At 40.5% G+C, this 26,657-nt stretch overlaps 1 protein-coding gene across 1 annotated transcript in view; it reads left to right on the top strand.

The window, feature by feature from the left end:
* The first annotated feature begins 4,031 nt into the window (after nt 1-4,031).
* Nucleotides 4,032-26,657, top strand: part of RNF24 (ring finger protein 24) — a 70,456-nt gene continuing 47,830 nt past the window's right edge. The window contains exon 1 of the mRNA XM_074317736.1: nt 4,032-4,198. The gene's annotated coding sequence lies outside the window, so the exon portion shown is untranslated. The remainder of the gene's footprint in view (nt 4,199-26,657) is intronic.

The raw sequence follows: 26,657 nt of genomic DNA, 5'->3' as shown, positions 1-26,657 counted from the left end.
GGGAGAACTTAGGAGAAGCAGGAATTGTGGTGATGGTAGTGGTAGAGGCTGTGTACCCAACAGCAGGAGTTGTTGAGCTAAGCACCACACTTTGCTGCACAAATGTAACTTGAAAGTTTCCCAATGGTCATCTACCAGAATAAGCAATGGGAAGTCAGTGCATAAATATTCCAGCCTCCTTCCTCTTTACCTGGGAGGTCAGTGTGAGGGTGTTCCCACAAAGTTTCTCGGAGAAATTTTGAGGGAAGTCCACTCCAGCAGGATGGAGACCCAGTTTCCCAAGGCAGTAACTGGCCCATCAACACATCTTAGTATTGGCTTCTCTCCCTTCCGAACCTTGCTTTCCCATTTATTTACTCCTATTTCCTGACATCACCTCCCAAGTAAATTACCTGCATCCCTTATCTCTGGGTCTGCTCTTGGGAGAATGCACACTAAGATAGGAATCCTCCAATCCAAAAGCAAACAAGAGCAGGCTGCATCACCCCTGGGAAATTGTGCCTCCACTTCCTCTGTCTGCGGCTAGTCTCAGCTAGAAGTTTCCTACACGGAATCCTGAGCATTTATATTTTCAGGGTCTCTGAGTTCTATTTGGGTCATTGGGCCTGTGTGTGCCAGAAAGGCAATGTGAACTGTTGGTGGCCGGGAAAACAGAATGCCTAGGTCCCCTCAGACAGGAAACACAGCTCGACCTAAAGCTGCTGTGCACATGGGAACCTATACTTCCTCCCCCCAGTGTATACTGTTTCACAGTCATGAACATACATCCGGCACTGAGAAGCAATTCCATCCCTCCATGGGCAGCGTCACACCCCAGATAGAGGTGCACATGTGCTCTGAGGAGGGGAGGACTGTTAGGAGGGTTCTAGCAGGAGGAGGTCCAGCAGGAGGGTCTTTGAAAATCTTGGATGAAGGGGCTCAGGGAAATAAGACCACACCTCAAGCTCTTAAGACATGCAGGACTCTTGTGCTGACCCAGTCCACGGGGTCAAAGCATTGAATGGTCAGCCCTTGAAGGAATTCTTCAGAGCACTAGATAATTAAGCAGTCAAATGACTGGCACTACAAGGGATGTTTTACTGGGATAGTGCTCACCACTCAATAGATGGGGAAGACAGGCAGACAAGTTGGGCTGTGGACACCTCTGATTTCCAGCTTCTGTCTGAAAGACTGATTTTTACCTTTATCAGTCAGGCAGTCATTCAAAAAAACTTGTATTTAGCACCAGAGCCAAGACGACTAAAACCAGCCTCTGTCCCCACTACAGTTACCATCCAGAAAGCGGATATTCCAAAATTAGTCACAGACATTTGATTTAAAATTAGATATCATCTCTTTTCCAGAAGATAGAGGAGTCTTGAAGCACTTCTGACCACGTGGGTAGGGGCAGCGTTTTCTGAGGCATGGTTTGGGGATAATGAAAATGCTTTAAAGTAAGTATAATATAGGAAGAAGATGGGAGAGGACAGGGGGCAGGGGAGATAGAGAGAAAGAGGGACATCCTCTGAAGTCCTAAACAGTGAAGCCTTTCCTGCCCCTCCCTCCATCACATGGAACAAGGGAACATATTAGCTGGGAAAGCTACTACTTCAAGTCCTGCATGCCTGTGTTTGGGGGACCCACCTAAACTGCCCAGACCTCCCTTAATATACCCACATCCCACCCCCATATGCATTTTACCTAGAGAAGGGAGGCAGTTGAGAATGGAAAGGCAGGGAGTAGAACCTTCTGTATCACTAGACAGATAGAATCATGAACCAGCAGGTGAATCTCCTGGAAATACCAGGAGACCAAAAACTTTGAATTCTCCCCCAAAGGGAATAAGGAACAATCCACTACTAGGGACAGAAGGGCAGGATCCTGTCATTTATGTTGTGGAAACTCTGAGGCCAGGTTCTACCTGTCCAGTCCCAAGGGGAGACTTTCTCCCTGACCCCAAAAGGCCGTTGGGCTGGCTGATGACTCAACAAAATTTTCATAAAATGGGTCTCCCTGAAAATAGCAATTGAGCACAGCCCTACTATTTACATCCTTACATTCCCTCTCCCTCTCTCTTTTTCTCTCTCTGTCCTGATTTTCACACGAACAAAGGACATGAAGCTGGAGCCACTCCACTCTCTACTCTAAGCGAATTTCTAGCTATGCTTTGTAAACAAACAAAATGGGTTCCCAAACACAGCTCAGCGGAAGGAAGCCACCAGAAGGGAGGAGAAAGAAAAGGGAGCTCAGCCTTTCTCTCCTCTTTGGATCCTCCCTGACCCACCAGGGAACATCTCCTCCCCAAAAACCATTGCACGCCTACTGTGCACCAGGTCTCGAGGAAGCATTGTTCCTAACAGTTGAAGATGGTCACCTTCTGGTGGGGAAGAAAAATATGCAAATGAGTAGGAACCCTAAGTATGCCTGGTGCTGAAAGGAAAGTGAGTACAGGGCACAGGTGAGGATTCCAAAAGAAAGTCTGTCAACAAGGTGGGGACAGGAAGGAAGACTTCATTAAAAAGTGACTTATGAGTGTTCCTAGATAAGTGTTGCTTTCATAGTCAAGAGAACAGCAAGAACATTGGCACTAAGGGTGAAACACCATGGTGCTGCTCTGGAAATGACTGGAAAATCAGGGTCAAAGTGCCAAGTGGGGCAGGAAAAGAGAAAATGACAAAAATGTGGGCAGGTGTGCATATCATGAAAGTTGATTTGCATGAGCATGGGTTGAGACTTCAGCAGTAGCCCTGGAGAGAGAAGAGGAGGCCTGATTTAGACAGAGTGAGCGGTATCAGCAAATCGGAGTTGAGAAGGCCCTCCTGTCTCGAATGAGAGCTAGGAGGGAAAGAAGAGAAGGGCAAAGGACCCCTGATTAGCAGGGGAATAGGTGTTGACAGTCACCTTTAGAGGAAGAGTGGGTCTCCCACACCCTTTTGCCGCACTCTACCTAGCACATGCCTGTATCTCACTTGGGGGACTGTGACTATTGGGTAACTTCTTAAGATGTACACTGATGTTTGTCTTTACTTCCCTCTTGCATTGGAGGTTTATGGCTTGCCAAAGCAGAAGGAACTTGCCCGCAGGCACTTTCCATGATGACTTTTGCTTCCCAACATTAAGCCACTGAGCTGTTTATGGTTTATGTGAGGGGGCCTGGAAGGTAGCAGAAGAAAGGAAATCCTCAGAGGGGGACATGGAGACTGAGGGAAAGAGGGGCAATCATTTTGTAAGTCCTAAGCTGTAGTGCCCACACACTCAGCTGAGGAGCCTCAGAGGGGTGGCTGAGGCCTGCAGCAGGTTGAGGCATCACCAAAGATTACTGTGGCCCAAGACTGGCAAAGCCAAGGGTCTGGGAACAGGAGGGTGTCTCTGCAGAATACACTGCCTGCTAAACAGAATTCCCCAGATCCTTGGAGATGCATTAAACAGACCCTAGGCCTTGGAATTACAGTAAGGGTTGAGCCCCCTAAAACCGAGATCAGTTTCTAGCCTGCCCTGTGGAATGGGACCTGGGGGCTGAAGGGACAAGGTCAATGCAAATAAACAAAGGAATGCACTCTTTGCTTCACACTTCTCTCCACTGCCTGGGCAGATTCTGGGTCTCATTCATAACAGAGGTGCCAGCACTCAGCTGAGAGGACTTGCTGCAGGAGAGAGAGGTGGAAGAAGGGGGCAGTGTGCACCCTATCTCCATCAAACAAGGGGGCACTCCTGTTCCTCCAGGGGCTGGCAGGCTGGATGCTAGGAAGGAGGTGGCGTTCCAAGATTTCACTTTTAAAATGCTTATAGGACATGCAAAAATACTAAACATATAGAGGGAGTGGGTCTAGCCGCGGCAGGAAAAGTATTAAATAGATTGAGCGAGTGCGTCTATCCTCAACAGCTCCGCCCGTGGGACTTCCCCAGCGGGTGGGGCGGGGCTAGGCTGGACCCAGGAGCACTGCGCCTGCGTACTGTAGACTCTGAAGCTGCGTCCTCAGCGAGGTGGGCGGGGCTGCCCGGGCATCCGGGTCCCTCACCCCGCCCCGCTGCATGAATGAGAGGCGCGGCGCCCGCCCCTCCCCCTCCGGGCCCGCCCCTCGCTGGGGGCCGCCGCGCGCAGTCCGCTGCCGCCACCTCAGCGGAGCTCGGTCCTGACGGACGCTCGCCGCCTGCAGCCCGCCGCCCGGCGCTGACGGTCCCGCACGCCCGCCGCCGCCGCCGCCCCCGGCGCTCCCGAGTAAGTGACCCCGCTAGAGCCCGGGCGCTGAGGCCGTCGCCCCTGGGCTAGGGCTTAGATGACAGGGCAGGTCCGGGTTCGGGATGCTGAGGAGACCGCGGGCCCGCGCCAGCCTCCCACACACACACTCGGGGCGCTCCGGCGGGGAGCGGGGAGGAGTGGGACGGCGGCCCTCGGCCAGGAGGGACGCAGAGGAGGGTCAGCCGCGGGCTGGAGGGTGAGTCCCGCACAAAGGGCTGCGCGGGCTGTCACCGGGAGGTCACAGAGGGAAGGTTCGCGACACCCCGCACGCCCCACTTGCTGGCGCGGGGCGTTGGGCCCCCGGGCGTGGGAGGCGGCCGGGATGTGCTGGAAGCCGAGAACGAGGATGGCGAGGACGGCTGCCTCGGTGTTGGCGATGGGAACGCGCCTCGGGGGGCGCGGCGTGGCTGTGTTTTCCTGGTCCCCATCTGCTCCTCCCCTTTCTTTGTGGCATTTGTCTCGTGCCCGTTTGTCACTGTGTATATGGATGTGGTCTGGGGTGCGATCTCTGCCGTCGGCTTCCTCATTAATGAAAGTCAGGTGGTGGCCTCCAGTCTGTGGGTGGGGGGCGCGTGTGCTTCCACAGGCCATAGAATTAAGGACCCTCCTTTGTTTCCGGAGACCTGGAGTGTGTGTGTGTGTGTGTGTGTGTGTGTGTGTGTGTGTCCGTCCTATGAAATCATTCAGAGATCAATAAAAGGGATCTGAGGAAAAATGACGTTACTTATCAGACCTTCACCCAATTCTACCTCTGATGTTCTTTCAAACAGTATTTTTGTTGTTGTTTCTTACAGTAAAACCAGTGGGTTTTGTTCATTGGAAATGTATGTCTATATTGTCATGTAGCTGTATAGCTAGAACACTTTGCTTTTGGATTTATTTAACGGTAGTATACTTGTATATATGTACCTGGGGATAATACTCCTGTACATATAGGGCACTGCTTTCTGGGTTTAGTTCATTGATAATATTTCCCTATACTCATATACACGTCTATAGAAATACTCCAATATCTAGGACAGCGTTTTCTCAGCTCTTCAGTACAGGCAGATTTTGTTTCTTCCTGCCTCCCTGTTAATAAGAAGGTGGTCCAGCAGGTTCTGTCCACTTCCTTGCTTTTTTTTTTTTTTCTTAATGCTTTGGCACAGGGTTTTATTTCATATTGCCCTGGCATGTGTCCTTGCTTTGATCTGAATTTTCCTGTGTTCTGTTGTCTGGTTGTGCATCCCAGCTCAATGGCTCCTCTTACAGGACTGCTGGAAAACAGAACACCTTTTATCACTGTCCTCATCCCCAGAGAGAGAAAAAAAGCTCTGCAGGTTCCCACAGACTCTGGCTTGGTCAGTAGGACTGACTGCCTAACTTGGTTGTCTTGGTAAAGTTGTGAAGAGTTACAGTTGATGTGGACCAATTAAAAAGAAGTAATTGTGATAGCACCAGCTATTCCTTCCTGTTTCATTTGGACCTTTTTCTCTTTTTCAACCATATTTTATGTTTTAGAAGACAGTTGGTTGCATTTTCAGTTTCTTTTTTACCCTTATAATTTTGCAGAGTGATGGGAAATTAGCTGAAGTTGGTTATAAGAAACAGACCTCCCAAATATATTTTTATTATGACTTTGATTCAAAATAGTGATGGTAAAAAATTAGGAGGAGCTTAGTGGATGATATGAATAATTAAATTGGTTCAGTTTTAAAGTTCTCTTAAAGATTGTTTTTTAATCACATGTATTTTAATTCCTGATAGTTTTCAGTGCAAAATTAAATCTAAACTAAGTAGTCTTCCACAGCATTATTTATATATATTCCCTCTGTTAAAAATATTTGCTTTTAATTTGAAGGGGAAACTTTCCGTTGGTTATATCAAGATCCAATTATTTTGGGTAAAATTCTTACCTTATATTATCATGGCCAAATTCTTTTATTGTAAAAGTTAAAATTAGTAAAAGTTGACTTTTCAATTTGGAGAAGTTTGGGTTTTATGATGTAGAATTTAAATACATTTTTAATATCAATGAATATAACTCAAAATAAGTTAACTTTAAAAACAAGGGCTTCATTAACTTCCTTAACTAGTGTCACTAATATTGAAGCAACCACAATAATTTTATAAACTGCCTGCATCTGATTTTTTTTAAGTGTCCCCTTGAAACAAACCAAAGGGGAAGTCTTAGATAAACAGAGTAATATAACCGGAATTATCACTGAAATAGGCTTGCATAATGTTGCAATATTGTGGAACTTTAATTTTGCAAGAGTGACTTTGCTATTGTTTGAATCAACAAAGGAACCCAGAAAAATCCTGGCCTTGTTATTCAGCATTCTGTTAACCAAAAGCTTTACCAACCCATAGTTTAGCATTACCTGTATATAGTATGATGATTGAAGAAAAAATTCTAAAGTAATTTCTGTATCATCAAAATAGACTAAATTATGTTAAATGCTGTTTTAGTAGTAAATGTATTCTTTATATTCATTAGAAATACTAATACTGTTATGTTAATGATGTTAATAGCATGTATGGTGATACTTAATTACCCCAAACTGGGATACAATATCCCCTCAACCATGTCTGATAATAAAAAGCAGAATTTTTTTCTATTGAGCATTTTCTGTCAACAGTTGTTTTCTGTTTCAAATGGCAGTATATTCTAAAATCAGTAACAAAGTAATATTATAACGTATTAGCTTCAACTGTATGAAATTGCCTTTTTTTTATTGGGCAGTAGTCAAAAATCAGCGATTTCATATGGTTCAACCACTTTCAACTCTCAGCAGTTCCTTCTAATATTTACCTTTATCTTTATTTCATTTTAATGTTTAAACTGCTGTTACTTGATTTTTCACCTTTGGATATTATCTATGGACTTCTGTTTTGGAAGTTGAGGACTTAGTTGTCCCACACAGTTACCCTCCATCCCTCACTCATGCCTATACTTTATATGGTAGTTCTGTTAAGTCAGTATTCAGTAATTATGTGACTGTAACATTGTACCTGTTATTCTCACAATAGCCATGTAGGATACTATTACATTTTCTTTCTTATACAACTTTTGTTTCTCCTAAATTAAATAATTGCCTCTTTTGTTTGTTTTTCATTTGCTTAGTTTTCTTGGTACCAGTCACTAATTCATCCTCAAATTCTATGGCAGAACTAATAATCTTTCAATATTTTCAGGTAATCTCTGTTTCATTTCTTTTTTCCTAGCTGTCATCTAAGACTTCCCTTTGTCATCATATTGGGAATTCCCTTTGCCTTCTTCCTGTGTTGAATCCTTTATTTCCTGGATTCTGTGTCTCCCTCATTTTTTAGTAGCTTCCTGAGAAAGGGCAGGTACAAACTCTGAAGTCTTTCCTAAATTCAGAAGTTGCATTTTTGGAACTGTCTTCATTTTACTCTCACACTTGAATGGTGGTTTAGCTGGACATTGAATTCTAGATTAAAAATGGGTGTCCCTCTTTTGAAGGCATTGTTCCATTAGCTTTCAGTATTGCTCTTGAGAAATACAATGCCATTCTAATCCCCATTTCCTTTTTCCTCCCACTTTGGAAGAATTTAGGATCGGTTTATCCCTTATGGTCCTGACATTTCAGGATGCTCCTTGAAACATCTTTTTCTTTCCTTTTGTTCATGGGACAGATAATATTTTCCAAAATGACTATATAGTATATATGTACACACACGCACACACACACACACACACACACTCACTGCATCTCACCCAATATGCTATTCTTTATAATGTTGACATGCCTCCATCAAGAGTTGGGGTCTTTGTGTCCTCTCCTTGAACCTGTGCAGACATGAGTGCTCCCCAGAATGTTTGGTCTTGAGCCATGGTTTAGGAGTACAGCTGAATGATCAAGAGCATGCACCTTCCTGGGGGGAAAGGGAGGGGAGCGGACAGGGAGCGGGTAGTGGTAATTTTTATTTTTTACTTTAAAATGGAACCATCACTGGAAATATCAGCACCAGAGAAAGTTTCTTCAAGCAGTGAAACGCAGTCACCTCTGGAATCAACGTGAAGGCTAGCAGGTGCATTCTTTTAAATCTAGTGTAGGAAGTGACAGAACCATTCGTGACCAAAAAGAAACAATCTTTTAAGCTTCGTGATTAAATATGTCATGACTAAATAGGACAAATATACTATTTGCAAGAATGTCTGTGATGAGAAGATGGAGACAAATGGAGCTATATAGACCACAGCTTGATTGGACATTGTCAGTGACCTTGTTTTTATCTCATAGATACGTATTTTTAAAAATAATTTTTTACCCATGATTTTTTTTCTACTTACAGCTGCTTTATCCCTCCTCTAGCTTTTCCATGAATACATATGAGTGGCTGAATATTACTGGAGACCTTCAGAGTTGTGACCAAAAATCTGAAGTGGGCTCTCAGCACTGCCCAGGAAAGCTGCCAGATTCCTGATAAGATATTTTTACCTATACCTATTTAATAATTTCTCCCCACTCTTTAAACTCATGAGCAACCCACCCCTCCCCATACTGATAAACAGGCCTCATACTTCATTGAGGGTTTAGAAGTTATCAGACAGATACCCCTCATTTTCACCTCACCAAATCGAGAAATCTACCTTCCCTCGGACCCATGTTTTCTATTTTCTTCCTATCAGAGGCCAATTCCCCTCCCAGCGTATTCCTTCCTCCTCATGCTTACTCAAGACTGGACTCCTGCATTTGTGCCCTCTGTCCTGCATCAGCAGCTCTCCAGAGCGCCATTCATGCAAACATACATGCATTCTCTGATATTGCCCCTCTTTGAAAACAGAATAAAAAATTACAACAAACAACTTTTCCCTGACTTCCCATCCATCCCCTTCTGTGTACCTTCATGGTTAAGTGTCTCAAAAGAGAAGTCTACATTTCCTCCCTGCCTCCTATGTAATACAAATTTTGTTGTTGACCGATTTTTATGTCTCTTACCCCCACCGGAAGGTCAGCTTCAGGAAGACAAGGACCTCATCTGTCCTGTTTACCACTGAGGACAGCAACTGGCACAGTACCTTCTCAATATATGGCCAAAAACGGGCACAACTGACATTTTTAACCTGGTAGAATTAATAGCTCTTTTTAAAAATTTCTAACAAAACCAATTTTCATTTATTTTTTTTAATTATTACCACTTTTAGAGTTGAAAAAAAAATGAAGACAACATTAATCATTAAATTTATCCCTACATTACATTACATGTCATTCTTTCATAAGTATAATTTAACGTTGGCAATCTTGCACCTGGATTCTGGAGTCAGACTGCTTGGAGTTGAATTCTAGCTCTTTCACTCTTTGCCATGTGACCTCAGCAGGTTTCCTAACCTCTCTGTTTCCTCATCTGCAAGATGGAAATAAGTATAGTACCCACGTCAGGGCTGGCCCGGTGCCTCAGGCAGTTGGAGCTCCATGCTCCTAACCCTGAGGGCTGCCGGTTCGATTCCCACGTGGGCCAGTGGGCTCTCAACCACAAGGTTGCCAGTTCAGTTCCTCCGGTCCTACAAGGGATGGTCAGCGGCGCCCCCTGCAACTAAGATTGAACACGGCACCTTGGTTGGAGTGTGTCCTCTCAACCACAAGGTTGCCGGTCCGATTCCCGTGGAGGATGGTGGGCTGTGCCCCCTGCAACTAGAAATGGCAACTGGACCTGGAGCTGAGCTGCGCCCCCCACAACTAAGACTGAAAGGACAACAACTTGAAGCTGAACGGCACCCTCCACGACTGGGATTGGAAGGACAGCAACTTGACTTGGGAAAAAAGGCCTGGAAGTGCACACTGTTCCCCCATAAAGTCCTGTTAAAAAAGGAAAGAAAAAAAAAAAGAGACTATACAGATTAAAAGGAAAAAAAAAAAAAAAGAATAGTACCCACCTCATGTTTGCTTCGTGGGTCAAATGAGATAACATGTAAAAAGCTAAACTCAGTACTTAGCATGGGGGTAAATGTAATGAAGAATAATTATAATTATAGTTATTATTTGTGTAGTTTTCTTCAGTTTCTAACATTTGATCTGACTTGGTGATTGTACTATTTTGTTCAGAGTACTTACATCTCTCATATATTGGCTGTAAATGTGACTCGGCTATTTTTAGTTTTGTTTTTTCTGATTCCTTGCCTCTCTATTCCCCAGGTTACCCCCACGTGATAGATTGGTAAAATGATCTACAGTTGATACATGAGCACCCTATAGCACTTGCTAGCAATTTGGTCATTTGATAAATCATTTTACTCACTTGATAAAATATTTTTATTTCAAGCCAAGTCCTGGTCTTTGTTTATTTGGCTTGCCCAGGAGTGAGGTTGCTTTTTCATGTTATTCCACATTAAGTTTTCTTATTTCTGGAAATGGAACTTTTAAAACAGCCAATACATCATCAACAGATTTTTTATTTTTTCAAATAGCTATAAGACATTGTTGTTTTCACTGTTACTAGCTAGCTGGGAAGATAAATATATGTAGCAATACAAAGTCTACTCTGAGGGCCACATGAGGGATAAAGACAGGCTCTGTTGAAGTTCAGTGTAGGGAGAGTCATGTCCTGCCAGCCTTAAGGGATTCTTACCACTTTTCTGCATGTTAAATTGTTGTAATCTATTCCCTTATTATTTGTCTGGATTTTTATTTTGAAAGTTTGCTTAATAATCATGGGAATAGTTTAGATTTTTAAAGTTGATAATACACAAGCTAAAATTGAGAGCAGTTTTTAATTTTAGAAATGTTTCTTGAAGTAATTAACTTAGCAGTTACTCTGTCTCTTATCAAGGTAGGCAGTGGGGACTCCTCCAATTATCTGAGCATTTCAGACATCAGAGTGTAGAGTTGAGTAAATTTAGGGTTCAAAAAGAATGCCAGATGGTTTGAAAGGAATTGTGAGCATTCCAACTAGTGCAGTGCATTGAAAGCCAGCTGGCTGAGCCTCATCTGCTCTGGAGATAGGAACCAGACACTGTTCCATGCCAGCTGGACCAGGAGTAGCTGGCCAGTGGCCTTACTTGGGTTGGCCATTCCTGGGAAAGCCAGCTTGGGCCCTCCATCTGCCCTAAGAACCATCTGACAACAGAGAGTTGCTCTGCAACTCCACTGGGCTCTAGGGAGTTGGAGCAGCCTGACTGGCAAGGAAAGGAAGCCACTTTTTAGATAGCGTTCCAAGTGGACCTCACATTGAGTTGTGAACTTGCTCTGGAAAAGTGTCGTGCAACTTGAATGGTTTATGGATTCAATGCTTTTAGGTATATTAGAGTTGCTTACTGCTAAAGTATCTATAGTGGATGTTTTTATATTATAAATAACTTTCAGTTTACCTGCTTTCAAAGTTCCTGTTTTCATTTATTGACTTTTCTTAAAGTGAGGTTTGCCTGTTCTTTTCATTCTCGTCTAAAGTTCTGGTCGTTTGGATTAGTAAAAATTTTCATCTTATTACAAAGTTTGCTCCTATATAAACCATGGGCTTCTGTCTCATTTTGTTTGTTATTTATGTTTTTCTAACTAAACATGTGTTTGTGTCAGATACAGTTCTTCCTTTAGCAGACTTAATGTCTTAATAATTGAACTGAGAACAAAAGAACTGCAAGTATAATGAGCATTCATTTCATTTGATGACAATGTTTATTGAATTCTTAGAATTAATAACTTCACAGTTATCAGTATGTTTTATGTTACCTTAAAAAAACTTTTTTTTCAAATTTGGAGCTTGAATGGTGCTCTGTTATCCATTACTTAGGTTTATTAATTTCATCTATGCAGACCACAAAGTTATGAACTACCTGTATCTCTTTATTGTTCTCTCCCAACTCTGAGCATGAAAAATTATGCTCAGTGTTGTAAACTTGAGATAGAATCTAGGTATCATATCCAAATAGGCTCTTCATCTTGGACTGAAAGAAAAAGTTTGCCAGATGATGAAATACCAAAAAATGAGCTAATGTAGTTTATGGGAAATGGGTGGGAAGGGATGGATGTCAAAGGTGTAGGCTTTCATTCTATTCTTTTAGCGCAAAAGAATTGCAAAACTTCTTCAGAAATATGGTGGAAATCTCATGCTTAGCTATAATTAAATAAAAATTTTTGCTTAAACTTATTGTCCCTGAAGATAGGCCAGAAGGAATTTTTGTAGTAGTGAGAAAGATATTTTCTAAAAATCATAGAACAGTTTATCAGTACCAGTAGCAACAGTGTGTGTACCCAGAAAATCATCTTTCACCTTAGCTAACCTATACTGAAAACATTTTATGCCAATGGCTTTAAAACAGAAGGCTAAAGGAGTAACTTGTTCAGGTTCCACAAGGTCAGGTTTAGAACCCAAGTCTTCATCCTCCAACCTACCACATAGCACACGAGATTTTGTCACCTTTCACAAGAATATGGCTCTCTACCATCCTGCGCTGGCACTTTTGAAGACTATGATAAGGGAAATTCAGAGACCTTTGCAAAAAATAGTGGAAAGTAAGGAGAAATTAAGCGAGCATCTACATTCTGATGCTCTTGAGGTAATTAATCATTATAAAACTATTGCAGTAAATAAAAATGACTTACCGGTATTAGAATGGGACAAAGGAGCTGTATAGTTTCCTAAGGTTGCCATAACAAATTACCACTAAATTGATGACCTGAAACAACAGAAATGTATTCTCTCACAGTTCTGGAGGCCAGAAGTCTGAAATCAGAGTGCCAGCAGCGCTGCTGCACTCCCTTGAAAGACGCTAGGAGAGAATCCTTTCTGGCTTCTTCCAGCTTTTGGTGCCTCCACACATTCCTTGACTTGTGGCTACATTACTCCAATCTCTGCTTGTGTCTTCACATGGCCCTCTCCTCTTTCTCTCTTTAATAAGGACACTGTCTTTTAGTGATTTAGGGATTTGGGTCTGGATAACCCAAAATGATTTCATCTCCAGATCCTTAACTTAATTACTTCTGCAAAGACTCTTTTTCCAAATAAGGTCACATTCACAGGTTCCTGGGGTTAAGACATGGTCATATCTTTTGGGGAGCTACCATTCAACCCACTACAGGTGGTAAGAACTTCCTTGGTGATACTTTCATTTTGACTGCTGTATCACACAGAATCCCAGATTAGACACGTATTCGATAGACCATGATACAAACTAGAGAAAGGTATTGAAGTGTAGAAGGACCGAAGACTGAAGTTCAGAGGGAGGTTTTGGGATCAAGGAAGGTTTCGTGGAGGTTGCATTGCTTGTAAAAGATCATGAGGGATAAACAGACTTTTATCAGATGGCTGGGGTCACCTAGAATATGCTGATAGTGGTGGTTGCAAAGATAGGGGGCCACCTTCAGGGAACCACAGCTAATACGTTCAACTAAAGTGTGGTACTTAGAGAAATAGTGGCAAATGGGGTTGAAAAGTCTAAGCCAATTCATGGGAGGCTTGTGGTGTTGAGTTGATGAATTTGTACTTTCTTTAGATTTGCTTATCTATGAAAACACTGTATTGCAGAGGTTTCTAACAGGGGCCTTCGGAACTATGATAAAACCCTTTAAAATATGTAGATTTTTTTTTCCTATAGAAAAATTTTCAGACGGGTCCATAACCCTAAAAAAAAGGTTAAGAACCACTGCTCTATTAAAAATAAAATGTTTTTTTAAATAATTTTTTTAAACAATTTTTTTTAATTTTATTGGGAAATATTGGGGAACAGTGTGTTTCTCCAGAGCCCATCAGATCCAAGTCGTTGTCCTTCAGTCTAGTTGTTGAGGGCGCAGCTCAGCTCTAAGTCCAGTCGCTGTTTTCAGTCTTTAGTTGCAGGGGGCGCAGCCCACCATCCCATATGGTTGAACCAGCAACGTTGTTGAGAGCCCGCACCTAACCAGCTGAGCCATCCGGCCGCCTCTCCAGCAGCTGGTTGTCTTCAATCTAGTTGTGGAGGGCGCAGCTCACTAGACCATGTGGGAATCAAACCGGCAACCCTGTTGTTCAGAGCTCGGGCTCTAACCAACAGCCATCCGTCTGCCCAAAAATAAAATGTTTTATGCTTTGAAGATTATTGATTTTCTGGAAGATTATTGATTTTGTTTGGTTTACTTCTAATTGCTTGGAAGATAATTAGAAAATGGGGTTCCAAAGATCTTTAGTCGGCACTATCTGCGGAATACATTATAAATGTTACATACTAAACATTAAAATACTCTTTCAGGAGGGATGCGAAGTACATCCTGGGTTCTTAGAAAACTGATCAAATGACCACACTCACACACCAGCATTAAGTTCAAAATGCAGCTGTGACCTCTGTTTTCTGTATTTTAACATTCTCTATTTCAGTTCTCTTCCACCATTCATTTAGAACTCCAGAATTATATACAATCATGACACCGTTTTGAGGGGAGAAAGTGGGCAGCTACATTCCTAAAAGTTTTAAAAAATGTATTCTGTAAAATTGTTCTGTACGGTGGGTTTTCAGTGGAATATACCTTAGGAGTAAAACAGTATATTATATAGCTGTCTGACCGTTTTAGTCCGATTCGGCTGCTATAACAAAATACCATAGCCTTGGTGTCTTATCAACAACAAAAATTTCTCACAGTTCTGGAGTCTGGGAAGTCCAAGGTCAAGCCCTGTCAGATTCCATGTCTGGTGAGAGCCCACTTCCTGGTACATAGACCGCACTTTTTGCTGTGTCCTCACATGGTAGAAGAGATGGAGAATCTATCTGGAGCCTCTTTTATAAGGGCACTAATCCCATTCATGGGGGCTCCACCCTTGTGACCTCATCACCTCCAGATATCATATTGGGATTTAGGTTTCAGTATATGAATTTGGGGGCAACACAAACCATCAGTATATAGAACTGACCATATGATACAAGGAGAACAATTTATGTTTTCCATATACCTCACTCAATTTCTAAATAATCAACTGCCATGTTAATTTTTTCATTGATCTGTTTATTTTCTACCTGAGATTAATATTACTTAATAGATTTTACCTGTACTTTCTCTTCTAGTGAGATTCTTTTTATTATTATAAAAAATTGTAAATACACTCAAAAGTAAAGAGATAGTACAACACACTCCCATATGCCCATCACTCAGATTCAACATTTATCAAGATTTTTCCATATATTTCATTTATCCTTTTTTCTTTCACCTTGTTTGCTGAGGTATTTTAAAGAAAATCCTAGGCATTTCTGTACATATACCCTGACATACTTCTCTATGCATCTCTAAAATATGAAGATGTTCTCTTATAGAACCAAAATGCCATTTTCACACCTAATAAAATTAACACTCCTTGGTATCACCTAATAGCTAGACCCTATTCAGACTTGCCCAGTTGGCTCAAGAATGTCTTTTTTAGATACGGTCTGTTCACAGTGGGACTGTCTCTCATGTCTGTTTTGATCTAGGGCATTTCCTCCCCCTCCCTCTCTCCCCACCTTTTTGTGTGTGTTATGAACTAGTTACAGCAACCGGGTCAGTAGTCCTGTGGGACTTCTCACATTTGGGATTTGTCTGTTTGCTTCATCATGGTGTCAACTTTGTTGCTATGTTCCCTGTATTTCCTAAAAATGGAAGTTAGCTCTAGAGGCTTGAGTAAAACCAGATTTAAGTTTTTCGGCAAGAATGCGTAGGAGGTGCTTAACCCTACCTCACATCCAGAGACCTCGTGTGTCTGGCTACCCTACTTCTTGAGATGCTCAAAGACCCCACTGATGGTTGTGTCAGTATCATTTATTGCATCCATTGTGGCAAAATGGTGATTTTCTTATTCTGTCATCTCTTCCACATTTATGAGCAGGAATTCTGTAATGAAAACCTTTACCTCATCAGGTAGGGGTTACCCTGAAATACATTTTGTATGAGAGACTGCCACGTAAGTTTATACTGTTGTGTTCTTGATAAAAGACAATGAGTTTGAATCAGAATAAAAGGAACTGAATTCACCTGTTGTAATGAGTGTTACAATAAAATTCTAAGTACTGCAGCAAAAGGTGAATGAGTGCTTTGCTTTTTACAGTTGAGACGTGTGTGCCTATTGCTCAGAGTTAAAGGTGGCGATACCTGAAAGCCTTTTGTAGGCTAGAATTATGCAGTGGGGAGGAAAGAGTACTAGATTAGGATTAAAAAACTGTGAGATTCCCAGTTAATTTGGCCCAGCCATGAATGTCTGATCCATTCATTCTAAATAGACGGGGGTGTGTGTGTGTGTGTCCCCAAAATAAATATTGTCACTGTTTTCATGAAATTGTGTATAGACAAAAGAAATCAAGATTATATGCTATAGAGTTAATGCTTAAATATCTTTAAAGGTAGGGAGACTTCTCCGTTGAATATCTTTATTTAAATTGTACTTTATGGGAGAGAGTCCTGTGATCATAGTTTCTCATAATACCTCTTGTTTAACTTCATTTATGGAATAAAATTATGCTAAATAAATCCTTACTTATTTGTCCTCAATCTTAACATTGAGCCAGTCTTTTTTAAATTTATCTTCTGAATGTGTGTATTCTGGAGAAAGTAAGCTTGACATGAGATGAAAATTAAACAGGTCACTGTTCTTAGTGACCATCCCTAGACAGCCTCTAATCATATTATTTGAGAAGGCCATTAAAAGTGCTAGTGTGATTTCTCTTTAGGGCAAACCCTTGGTACGATTATGCAGTTTATTTAAAAATAATAATACTCTGGGTCTTTTCTGAAAGATAAAGAATGCCATTATAAAGGAATGCCTCAAAAGACCAGAGATAAGATCAGTATTCTTATTTTCAGTCCCTTGAGCTACGCATAAAAGTTGATTATTCCTCATCAGTACTCTACAATGGTTTTAGTGCTGCAAATTACATTTTTCTACCTGTTGAATTAGGTGCTTGTAAAACACCTACTACATACAAGTCATTATGCTTGGTGCTGAGTAGTAGGGTTGCTTTCATTATTCGACAGAAGATAGAAAGAGCCCTCTAGGAATTGTGTTTCAGCTGTGTTGCCGCCTCACCCTCAGTTACTGCAACCAGTAGCCCCTGGCCTTGGGTCCCACGGTGTAGCCCTTGTCCTGTTTTCTTGTTTCCGTGCTGTGTGGGCTGGAGCACAGGGATTGGTGGGGTTGAAGCTCTGCTCTTTGGAGGCCACAAAGCTTGTATGTTCTCCTTTTCTTTCCTCTGCCAGAAACAAGAGTGATCTTTGTCTTTTTAGGGATATTTCAATTATTTCATTCAGTATGCTGCTTGGATGTACTGTCTTTATTCATGTCAATACATATTTATTGAGTATCTTTTAAGTGCCAGGTATTGTTCAGTCTGAATTTATAGAAATTCCACATCCTGTGGTAAGAAACTTGTTTCTTATTTAATGAAGTTTAATGAAGTTAAAACCACCACATTTAATGAAGTTAAGGTACAGTTTACTTCTGAATTTATTAGATCTGAGGTTGTAATTTTAGTATTCTTCTCATATTTTACACACGATCTGACTTAAAAGTGCCTGTAAAACTGAAGAAAACTGGCTCCTCATGAAGAATTTCAGGACTTTCTTCAGGCTAAGATAACTAACCACAAATATAATAAAATCAGTGGAGCCCGCATTTAGATTTTATTCAGACTAACTTCCAACTCAGAAAAACTTAAGCATGTATTTTTGCACCATAAGTTACAAGTTTATTTTGATAAAGGCAAAAAAGAAGTAGGGTGATGTAGTGAAAAGCATGTGGGATTTGACTTGAGTTCTGGCCCTACTATCTGTTAACTGTGAGGCCTTGATGAGTCACTGCCTCTTAGCCTCAAATAGGGGTAATTATAATGGAATGCTTCAGAGTTACTGAATTTATCATAATTGAACAACTTCAGAGTTAGTGTGAGTGTAGTTCATCTCCTTTAATAAAGTGTTGTTGTTAGGCAAGGGATGGGACAACGAAAGCGTGCACACAAAAACAATCTCTGCTCCATCTCAGTTCACTGCTTTTCATAAATATGAGACTCGTTACACGGCCAGCGTAGCCTGGCTGCTGAGCTGTGGCTGGTCAAACAACATAGAAAGTTGTGACTACTTAACTACACTACATACTTTCTTACCTTTTTAGGAGATTGTAGATATATCATTTTTGATGGTTGTCTTAAGTCTGTTCTCTGCCCCCGTTTTTTGAAACAGCTTTATTGAAATATAGTTTATATCCCATATAGTCCACTCATTTAAAGTGTACAATGCAGTGGCTTTTGGTATATTCACAAAGTTGTGCATACTTTAACACAATCAATTTTTGAACTTTTTAAATCGTTATCCCAAAAAGAAATCCTACTGCCCTAGCCATCACTCCCCAATCCTCCTCGCTTCCCTGCCCTAAGCAGTCACTAACCTACTCTTTCTGTCTCTGTAGATTTGCCTATTCTAGGCCTTTCATATAATGAAATCATACAATATATAGTCCTTTGTGACTGGCTTCTTTTGCCTAGCATGATATTTTCAAGGCCTATCTATGTTCCCTTTTTGTCATACTAAGATTCTTAGACTCACACTGACCTATCCTATAGGAAGAAGAAATGAAATGACTTTTTTAAAATAAAGAAAGTTGGCTGGTGTCCCATGACTGGTTGTTAGTCACAAAGCTGAGAAAAACCCTATAAACAGTTACTGTAGCTGCAAACCAAAGAATGGTGTCCAGTATAGAATGTGGGAAAGGTTCATGTCACTATGTACATGAATAAATGTCGTGATTGTTGGTACATCTTTCAGGATGGATAGTGTAACTCTATGGGACTGTTGTAACTCAAACTGTTGCCCCACTGTCGTTTTTATTTGCTGGTTTCCTCTTGTAGCTAATTTTCCTGCTGAGTGTTCTGCATAACTCAGATTATCATATGATACCTATAGTTACATGCTGCATTTTTTATTTTTATGTGAGCCTGATGAGCTAAATGCTAGGTATTTTATTTGGAGATAAATAGTGATTATGTATTAGTACAAATGAGTTGTTGGAAACAGGATACATGTAAGTACAATCCTCAGAGCATAATCCTTATTTGTGGCTATAGTTTTGTTTTTATTTTTTATTTATTTTATTATTTTTAAAGATTTTATTGGGGGAGAGGAACAGGACTTTATTGGGGAACAGTGTGTACTTCCGGGACTTTTCCAAATCAAGTTGTCCTTTCAATCTTAGTTGTGGAGGGCGCAGCTCAGCTCCAGTTCCAGTTGCTGTTGTTAGTTCGACGGGGCGTAGCCCACCATCCGTCGCAGGAGTCGAACTGGCAACCTTGTGGTTGAGAGGACGCGCTCTAACCAACTGAGCCATCTGGGAGCTCAGCAGCAGTTCAGCTCAAGGTGCCATGTTCAATCTTAGTTGCAGGGGGTGCAGCCCACCATCCCTTGCGGGACTCAAGAAATGGAACTGGCAACCTTGTGGTTGAGAGGACGCGCTCTAACCAACTGAGCCATCTGGGAGCTCAGCAGCAGTTCAGCTCAAGGTGCCATGTTCAATCTTAGTTGCAGGGGGTGCAGCCCACCATCCCTTGCGGGACTCAAGAAATGGAACCGGCAACCTTGTGGTTGAGAGCCCACCAACTGAGCCATCTGGCCACCCAGGAGCTGCACGGCAGCTCATTGACTTCATTCTAGTTGCGGAGGGCGCAGCTCACTGGCCCACGTGGGAATCGAACCAGCAGCCCCGCTGCCCAGAGCTCGTGTTCTAACCAACTGAGCCACCCCTCCACCTCTGTAGTTTTGTTTTTAAAAATGCAGCCTTTGACTTTGAAAAGCTCAGGTTCTCTGTGCCTCAGTTTCTTCCTCTGTAAAGTGGGGCACTTGGACTCATATTTAATTAGTGCTGATCATCCTTAACTCTATGGTTCTGTGAAGATAATTGGTAAATGTATTACTGATGGTCCCAGACTACTTCCTACATCACATCGAGACGATTGCACTGTAATGGTGGATTTCCTGTGTTTTAATTAGTTATCTAATGTGGTGTCATGAAAGAAGGCTAATGGTATGTTTAGTCTTAGCAAAAATCATATTTTTCTGAACTAGAGTTAGGATCCATGGTCTGATATTCCAAATGGTCTGTTAATACAAAATAATTTAAAATAGTATTCACCTAGAACATCAGTTTATTTGATAAATGGGTTCAGGTGTTAGTGACAGAAAACCCAAAACAACAAGTAGTTTAAAACAAGATTAAAATTTATTACGTGAAAGATGGCCCAGGTTTGGTATGCACTTTCGTGGTATCACAGACCTTTTACCAAGTATCTCCTTTTCCCTCTTTGCACTTTCCCCTCCTCTTGGAGAGTATTCTTATTGAGCAAGATGAGAACCGTATTCTTATTGAGCAAGATGGTTGTATACACAATACAGGGAGCAGGGTGGAGAAAGGGATGAAGCAGAAAATAGAAGGCACCTTCAGTGCTCTGTCAAGCATGATTCCTGGACACTTCCATGTGCACCCCTCACATTGGCTATAACTGAGACGTGTGGCCATTCACAGCTTCAAGAAAGCTGGGAAGTAGAGACATGTGCCCCGCAAAAAATTCTAATTCAGGGGAAGAAATGGAGAAAAGACATTGGGGTGTGGAGAGTCCCTTCTACAATCTGGCTAATGATAAAAAGGGAAAATGAAGTAGTATTTGTCACTTTATCTCTTCCACTAAAGAAAGAAGGTTCTGTGTTTCTAGGAGCTGATACTGGTTCTCTAAATGGAAATGGCCTTTTAGAAGAGAAGAGCTTACAACGTAATGGAAACATCTCTTTTAAGAATATGTCATTCTCTTTTCTGTAATGGGGTTAATGCATGGGATCTTCCAAGAGAGAACTGCTAGATATAGTTTTTAGTTTGAATTCATGAGTTGATATTATGATTTATGAGAGCCAGCCTCTTGTGTGTTTAGTTGGTGTGAATATTTTCCACTGAGCCCAGCAGCCCCTGGGGAAAGTGATCAAGCAGAGAATAGACCCAATCCTAGATGTACAGTGACCATACTGGGAACATACACCTTGTAAGGCTTCATCTGACCTAAACAACCCATGTTTGATTTCTGATCTTGAGGGAGGAAAAAAATCACAAACTTGTATAGTCTTTAACGTATCTATCTATAAAATCAAAATAATAGTGCTTTGCATGATGAAGATTAGTAGTAGTCTTGAAAAACGTTTTTATATAGGAAGGAGCTTCCAGGGCTAATGATATGGCAAGCCTTGACTCTTAAAAACCCATTGAGAGGAAAATTATTCACTGTTCTGGAATGTTGTGACCTTTTCAGAATTTTTGAAAATCAGCAGAATCAGACTCACCCGCCAGAATTTTAAATTGAAATAACACATTTCATTTGAGCCATTGTCTCAGCTGTTCCATTGTCTGCCTAAAATCATCTTAAGGATGAACTCTTTCCGTGCCTTTTGTAAAAGAACAAAGTAGTCCCAGTAAACAAAGGAAAGACTTTGAGGCCATGCGTAGGACTATGATATTTAGAAACAAGTTGATTTTCACCAGTGTAAAACTACCGGGCAGCCTGCACACTTTGCTGGATTCATAACTATTTGAGGTTTGTTCAGTTAGTCATGAGTATCTTAGATACTGTTTTATGGCTATAGAATTCTGCTACAAAAAAGTAAGATCCAAAAATCTGATAAGCTTTTGATTTACACAGATTAGCCATCTGGAAATTGTTGTTGAACAAATGTAGCTAAACTAATGCCTGTTTTTCAAAAGTCCCTTCTCTGTCTGAGTCACTTCAGCAAGGAGTCACTTATGGCCCAGGCTCAGAGATTTGGATCTGAAGCAGAGTGGCCCAGGGAGATGTGTCCCAGGCTCAAAATATCCCTGACTCCGGAAAATTCAGACACAACCTAAATGCCAGCCTCGCACCAAAGAACCAAAAGACCCTGATGATGAAGAGTCCTCCTATCTGCCAGGCACAGCCCCCACAGACAGATGTTACTATCCTCATTTTACACATGAGGAAACTGAGACTTGCCTACAGCCTTGGGGTGGGGGGGGAGTGGCTAGTAAGCTCAAGTCTGCAGTTAATGCCTCTGCTATGGCATCATCTCCTGGGGAGCCCTCTGACTTCCCACATTTCCTGGATGATGAATTTCTAAGCCACAGAGACATTGTTTTCTCTCATTTTCAAGGCTGTAGTTTTTCATTTGTTAGCTTGTTCTCGTTTTACTACTCTAGAAGTCTCATGATTTACTAAACTTCCTTGTTTCCATTTCAGTGTGTACGGTTTATGCCTTCTAATCTTTCCTCTTCAGGGATTCTAAGCTCCTGTAGGAATTTGAAAAAACAATACCTTTTCTGGTAATTGAGAATTCCCCAGTAACGTCTTACAATTAATATGCTCAACCTAGAACCCTCAAGAATGGGAGGTAACCTACTGAGGTTTATAAAGGACCCTCTTACCACTTCTCATAAAATAAGTTCAACAGGGTCTAGACTTTACACTTTCTCAAGGGTCCAGGGTTTGAATTAGAATCACTGACAGCTCAGCGACTTTTTTGCTAACATTTAGAAAAAGGGGTCCATATGTAGAGGAAATTCAGTACTTTCTAATAACCCTTTGTTATACTTGAGTTTAGTTATCAAGTTACCCAGTCTGTAGACTGAACAAATTCAAGTCCTTTAATTTAAAAGCAAATTAATCTCATGGCTGCTCCATTAAACAGAGTCATACAAATTTCTGTCTGGTACGTGTGCTTTTCCAGGGAGTTATACCTGATTGTTGATTTATTTTCTATGGAAAGGTGTTTTAAATACAGTTGACCTATCTAGAGTATCATAGCGAACTCTTTCTTCCCTTTGTTCAAAGAGCAGCTCTTTCTTCTGTCTTTAGGGCCACTCTGGCTCTTTATTTCAGGATGTTTTCTTGGTTATCACATATACCCAGCAATTCCCAAGGTGGGTTATCAGTATTCAAAGCTGTTTCCAGAGATGCCATACCATTTTAAGAATAAAATAAACCTTTATTAATTTTAATTTAAAAGACACAGTTCTGTGTTACAGATTGGAGAAGACTAAAGAGCCATAACTAAATATGATGTGGGATCTTGAATTGAATCCTAGAAAAGAAAAAGAACATTAGTGGAAAAACTGATGAAATTTAAATGAAGTCTACAATTTAGTTAATAGTATTGTACCAATGTTGATTTCCTGTTATTGTAGTATGGTTGTGTAAGATTTTAACATTATAGGAAGTTAGGTGAAAGGTATATGGGAACTCGTACAACTTTTCTGTAAATTTAAAATTATTTCAAAATTAAAACTTTGAACACACACACACACACACACACACACACACACACTGTTCCAGATTGTTTGGGAATCATGGTATTGGCCTTTCTTGAGGCTCTCTAGGGCAAAGATGATGACCTAGGATGCATCAGCACTCTCACTGCCCACAGGAAGCAGTGACAGAAACTGTTTCACTTGTGCATCATTCAAGCACTGCCAGTCTGGTGCCAGTTTCATGAGATCCATGGAAGGCAGCAGGATCTCATGGGAAGAGCAGGGCATTTGGATTCAGTCATGGGTTTCAGTCCCACTTCTACCCTTCACTAGTAGTTTAAGTTTGGGCAGCCAACTTGACCAAATTTCTGAGTCTCAATTTCTTCATTTGAATATGGAGGGGTATAATACCCATCCCATGGTGATTATAAGGATTAAATGGAATTTCCATATGTGAATGTTAGTCATAAACTCTAAAACTCAGAATGTTCATTTTGATTAATATCCTAAAGAATTGTTTGAAGAAGAAAAAAGATTACCTTATTTCGGAGATTATACAAATATGTTCGTTATGTTAGGCTGGATCTCCCGAGGTGATTTTTCCTAGATTAATTGTATTGCTGCATTGAATGCAATCAAAATCCATAGGTGATATATTTATAATTATATTTATGATGTTTTGAATCTTTTATCATTAGCAGTGTGAACTTGAACCAGTATGACAAAGCAGTAAGCTGAACATTATAGTTGATTTAATATAGAGATTTTACATGCATGTTATTTTTACTTATTTAAGCTAGTGTCTAGCCCTTTTACTTTGGATTTAGAATTTCAAATATGAAAGCTCTATATTGATTAGTGTTTCTGAAATTTAAAGTCAAAGTCTTCAATGGAATCCATGGAGTTATTTTCAGAAGACACTCTAGAAGGACATACGTTCAATCTACCAATTATATGAGACTTATAGCTTGTATTTTGTTCCCAAGAGTAAAGTATTCTATAACTAATTGAAAACAGGAACCTCAGTCAAAATATTTAAGTTTTGCTACCAACTGTGGTGAAATTTCATTTATTTAATTTTATCCCTGTGGGATATAAAGTTGATTCTAAGTCCATATTTCAGATGGTTAAATGCTCTGTTTTCAGTGCCTGGTGAAGGGCAGCTTCAACTAGATCTTAATTATTTGTGTTGCTGTGTCTGCTGTCTATTGATGTAGCTGCTTCACCAAAACATCCTCACATAGATCAGTCAGGTTCTTTTTCCAAAATCCCAATCTAAAGCCAAGACCAAAAGAGGTCAAAGAAATAGAAGATCTTCTAGTAAAGTCAGAGCTGCTCATCAGTCATCCTCAAGTGCTTAGCTTTGAATAAAGAGGACTATTAAAAAGACTAATTGTTACTGAGTTGGTAAAATGAATGAGTAAAATCTTTGTTATCCTCATGGAATGCATTTTCCAATGCATTAAAAAGTAGTTTATTAGGAATAGATGGAAACTTCCTTAATAAATAGGAGAGAGAGAGAGAGAGAGAATGTGTGTCAAGCTACATACATCCTATTTACTGACGAAGCAGCAATCTCCTTAGATTAGGAATAAGGCAAAAATGTCCATTAACATTTTTAACATTGTCCTATAGATATTCGACAACGCAGAGAAGAAACTATATATAACTGTAAAGGGGGAATTGACATCAAATCATCATTAGATAATTACCTTATCTAAGTAAATGTTGATTTAAGACAGCTATAGGATATTTATGAAATACCTATTAATGCTTGTGGAAAATTTTCCTCACCAAGTCTACCCAGAAAAGGCCAGGGTTTTCAACCAAATCTTTTGTATAAGAACCAAGTTTGAAAAATCCTTACAAATCTTTATAAACACCACAGGGAACTTTTTTCTATTTCCATTTACAATTAAATTTTTATTTTATTCTCTTGAATGAGTAATAGTGCACATGCTATAAAATACCAAAGGTATTATACGCAAGTATTCAGTGAAAAGTTAGTCTCCGCCCAGCCCTGTTGAGGCAACCCTGGTACCAGTTCTGATGTATCCTTACAAAAACTTCTTAGGCATATGCAAAGCTAGTGTCTCTCTTAATTCCTTTTACATTTGGTAACGTGCCACATATACTGTTCTGTACCTTGGTTTTGTTTTGTCTACTTAGCAATGTTATCATGGGAACTGTGCCAAGTCAGCACATACAGAGATCTATAACTTTTTTTTAACAACTGCAAAATATTATTTTATGGCGATATATGTGATTCCACCAGTTACATTATTTAGGTTGTTCCAACCTTTTGCTATTACAAGCAAGGCTGCAAAGAAGACCCTGATACATGTTTGTCTTTGAGTACACATGCAAGCACATTTGAAAGATAAATTCCTACATGTGGACTTGCCGGGTCAGTGGTAAGTCTGTGTAATTTTGCTAAGTTGCCCTCATGGAGGCTGACAGTTTTACTAATTGACAGTAATGTGTAAGAGTGCTTTCTCCTACTAATGGGTAATATCAACTTTATGACCAATTAGATTCCCATATGGATTTGGGCTCTTCAACTTTCTTGTATCTACTAGGATAAGATAGGTTATTACATAGTAAGAAACAACCTCAAAATCTTAGTGGCTTATGACAACAAAAATTTCTTTCTTTTTGGTACATGTCTATCACGGGTTGGCTGGGAGCTCTGCTTCATGTTTCTTCACTGAAAAACTTAGGCTAACAGGGCAATCATCTTGAACATTGCCGGTTGTCCTGGCTAAGGGAAAGGGCCCTGCAGAGTCTCACACGATAAATCAAATGTTCAACCTGGAAATGACCTACATCAATTCCCTTTACAACTCACTGACAAGTATTTGTCACATAGCTCCACCTACTATTAGGGTGCCAGGAAATCTGGTCTTACATGTGCCCAGAAGATGGAAAGCTGAAAATATTTGGCAAACAGCAGTTATGACTGACTAACTACCACATCTCTATTCTGTCCTGTTATCTATCTTCAGTTCATGTGGTAGTAACACAGTTTTTCTTTTTCGGAAAATTTTTATTATCTCATTTTCATTTTTCCTATTGAACTAAAATTAGCTTCTTTAATAGCCATCGTCCTACCTCCAGAAAAAGCAGAATTCTGTCAGCATTTTTTTTATTCTGTCTGCAGTAGATTTGCAGATTTAAGGAAAACTGACATCTTTATATTAATATTACTGAGTTTTCACAACTAAGAAAACTCATCTTTTGTATCATTCATCTTTTCTTAAGGTAA

The sequence above is a fragment of the Rhinolophus sinicus genome, linkage group LG13, assembly GCF_036562045.2.
Source record: "Rhinolophus sinicus isolate RSC01 linkage group LG13, ASM3656204v1, whole genome shotgun sequence".
Lineage (NCBI taxonomy): Eukaryota > Metazoa > Chordata > Mammalia > Chiroptera > Rhinolophidae > Rhinolophus > Rhinolophus sinicus.
The sequence above is the reverse complement of the archived record's forward strand: the minus strand, read 5'-3'. Positions and strand labels throughout refer to the sequence as shown.